Source organism: Anabrus simplex, chromosome 2, assembly GCF_040414725.1.
Source record: "Anabrus simplex isolate iqAnaSimp1 chromosome 2, ASM4041472v1, whole genome shotgun sequence".
NCBI classification, from domain to species: domain Eukaryota; kingdom Metazoa; phylum Arthropoda; class Insecta; order Orthoptera; family Tettigoniidae; genus Anabrus; species Anabrus simplex.
The window spans coordinates 220,464,232-220,467,931 of NC_090266.1; the positions used below are offsets into that span (position 1 = coordinate 220,464,232).

General features: G+C 45.9%; 1 long non-coding RNA gene across 1 annotated transcript; it reads left to right on the plus strand.

Annotated features, from left to right (window-relative positions):
- Positions 1 to 1,901: 1,901 nt before the first annotated feature.
- Positions 1,902 to 3,070, plus strand: LOC137498637 (uncharacterized). Its single transcript, XR_011017880.1, has 3 exons — positions 1,902 to 2,240; positions 2,552 to 2,710; positions 2,998 to 3,070. It is a non-coding gene; the product is annotated as an uncharacterized lncRNA (long non-coding RNA).
- The last annotated feature ends 630 nt before the right edge of the window (positions 3,071 to 3,700 follow it).

Below are 3,700 nucleotides of genomic sequence, written 5' to 3' on the forward strand. Positions count from 1 at the left end.
CGACTTCTACGAGAGGCGGCTGTCCGAGGACAGGCTGGAGGAAATCCCCAGACAGGAGACGGCTGCCACTAAGCTGCGTAAGACGGCCACGCAGATCACTAGGAGGCAGAAGCACAAGCAGGTTCGCACGGACCCAAGCTTCTTGGCTCCCACGAAGCCAAGGGCCAAGCAGGACGGCGACGCTCCCGAGCGTCGTGATGGCACCACTCAGGTCGAACTGCTGAACTTCACGAAGTACACGCAGACGGACAAGGCCCCCAATCAGGATTGTCCACCACCTGTCAGGGCCACCCAGGGAAATCCCACCACCCGGGCGCAGACCAGGAAAGCGACCCGGACGGCGGAATGCGGCACGGACACGGAGTCGCCCGGGCGTTCAGAGGCTGCTACCCAGGCCCGGCCTGCTAGCGCCTAGTTCACGATGCAGACATAGATGTGCGCCCCACAGGACAGGGAATGCACAAAGACGCCGGCGATGCCTTCACCGCCGCCAGCCAGGAGGGAAAAGCCGGCACTGCAGCGGGACCAACCGCTCCACTAAGGGTCACCAGACAGGGAGGAGGGACACCAGAACGAGGCTTTCTCCCCCGCCTAGAAGAGACCACCACCGCCAAGAAGCAGACGCCGCCCCGGACCAGGAGGAGGAAGAAGACGACGCCAGTCCACCAGGAGTGGGCCACCCAGCCGCAACCAGGAAAGCAGTCGAGCGAGGAGCCAATCAGGAGAGGACCTCAGTTGGTAGCGGCAGTCAGTTGAGAATAGAACATCCCCCTCAGTAGCTCCTGTAGTGTTTCCGCTGTTTGACGTGCGGCCACCCTCAGATTAGCTGAGGGCTCCAAGTGAGCTGCAACCGTTCTGGTGGCGATCACCTACACGGCCTGCGCTACACTTCGGGAGGTGCCAACTGCACGGGGGGCCACCCGACCTCTCATCGCAGTTGCCCTGTACAACGGGCTATGGCCCGGGCAGAGAGGAAGGAGGCCCAGCGCCATGTCCTGTATCCATCCAGCAAGTCTACGCCTTGGCGGGCTTGGCCTCATTCTTCGGGATCGAAGACTGGGTACGAGAGACTCCAAAGCGGTCAAGCGATGCGACAGGCCCTTAGTGGCTATTGCCGCATGGTTCGGCAACCGACAAGGCCCGCGCTAGTCATGGCATTGCCCAGAAGGACTGATCCCTGAATAACTGGACTAGCTAATGACTTGTGCATGATACTTCTTCCCACCTAACGCAATTACCTGTACCTCTCCAGAACCACATCCTTGCATGTGCTATTTACAAAAGGTCAAGTTTTACATGCAGGTATCTTTCTATTTCTGCCTATGTAGCATTGTCCTGAAACTTATTATCCGATTACACCGCTATTGATACCCATCACCACATGTGGCCTGGTAGCATGCTGCCCATGGGGACATGCAGGTACTCCTATTGCATCGCACTCCCAATCATCACTGCTATCTCTTTCTTCTTGGAATTAATGTCGGAGGCGGTGTAGATTGGAGTCGATCCCCACGCGGTGTGAGCGGACTTACGGAGCCCCCGAAAAAAAACTTTAGTGATTCAGATTGGGTTCAGTTGTGCCAGTGATAGAGACGGTTCAATTCGGTGAGTGAGAGTGCTGTGGATCACTGGGAGTGCTGTTGTGTGTGAACTAACGGTGAATGAGGAACAGTGCAACCGACCGATGAAGGAAAGTGAACGAAGACTGCCACGAGTATACAGACTGTGTATCACGTTCAGATTTGTGAGACTGTGTGGGGTGCGCGCAAACATTGAACTGTACGGCCGTGATAGTTGCACAGAGAGTTTAATCGTAAACTGCCCTAGGGTACAAGTGACCGTTGCAGAAGAATATGCAGTGTAATTGTTTTAGCGTGTAAGTGGCAGAGTGAACACTTAGGGGGCTGTCACACAGGCTCGATCGAACGACTGCGATCGACCGACTAAGAAAACAAACCTACAGAGGGCAGTGGCACCAGTCACACAGCATCGATCGTCAGCGATCAACTACGAGCGATGAAGATCGACTGGTTTGTAAAAACAAACGTGTCCGTTTTTCAGTCGCAGTCGTTCGATAATGGCGGACGCAACATAGTCATCTGTTGATGAAATCGAAACATTAATTTGCTTAGTGTATGAAAACAAAGTGGTGTATAATCCTAGACTCCCTGGATATAGTAATAGGGAGACCGTGAATTTTGTATGGCATTCTATAGTGTGGAGAATTGGGACAAAAACTGGTAAGTAATTATTAGATTTATTACGATTATCTTATGAATAGTGTTATCTTAGATTATTTATTGATAAAGTATATTATACGGAATAGAGTGGTAAAATGAGTTACACTAGGAGAAGTAGTAATTATCATTCTTGTAACTTAATTGAAGAAATGTTTGGAAAACATAAGCAGTGCTTTCCTAACCTCCATCTCGTACCTAATGAAATGAATACCATTGTTTGCTTTAATGACAAATAAGTGTAGGCCTATGCCATAAGTAGGCCTACTACATGTATATTTTCTTTGTCACAATATTCTGATTCATTGTTTCAGGAAAAAGTTGTGCCAAAACATGGCAAATTCTGAGGGCTGGATATCGAACTTGGAGAGATAACATCCTCCCTCTCCTCCCAGGTTCTGCTGTACAGAAAACATAAAATGGGTCTACTTCAATGCCCTCAACTTTCTGGAACTCTTCATTGCTGGAAGAAGGTACAATTCTGTAATATTTATTTTTAAAAGTAGGCCTACATTACAGACCAGTGTTCTAGTTGTGAAAGAGTGAGGGGAAGATTCAGTCTGTAGGCCATAAGTTCCACCCATCTGTTCATTAATTTATTAGATATAACTGAAAGTAATATAATATAATCTAACCTAGCAATCATCTTACTAAAATAATTATTGAAAGTAACAATTTCTTAAACAGAAGGCTTGTGTCCAGACTAAAATGTAGCTCCAATTTAGAAGAATTGCATTAATATGTTGTTCATTTTTTTCAGTTCTATAACAAACACATCTATGGAAGTGGCACCTGGTGTATGAGAGCCTTTTCACCAAGCTGAAATATAGGAGGAAGAAGCAGAAATAATTTGTGTTGGAGGGGTTTAACTCCTACAGTTCAGAAATTACTGAAGGGACTTCAACTTCCAGTCCAGTGGCTTCTGCTTCTACAAACAGCTTTGCCAGCAGTTAAAAATAAAAGAAACAGAAATGTGAAAGTGACAGTGATGTGTTAAGTGAATATTTAGAAAAGATACTGAAAACTGAAAAGAAAATATAATCAATGTTATTTTTAGTGTCTTCATGATGACATGGAAAGAATGAGTGAACTAGGTCGAAGGGTTTTCAAAGTTAAAATTCAGAAACTGTTGTATACAGTGTTAGACCAAGAAAGAATCTAATAAAATTTATGTTCTTGAGAAATGTTCTACTTTTTAAATTAAATCATTTTTTGTTATACTTATCTATCAATATTTATTGGAATACTCAGTGAGTTATGTGTATTAGGACCTGATGGGAAAGAACCTTAACTCCAATTTTTATTAATTATTAGCATTATTACAACATCTTAATTTGTATATTTTATGTGGTAGAACGGGTATGGTTTACAAGGAAAGGAGTTTTTGAAATACATGTAGTAGGTCCTTTCTGTGTGTATGTAGTAAGCAGTTGTAAAGCACAGGTGGTCTGAAACCAGACCAG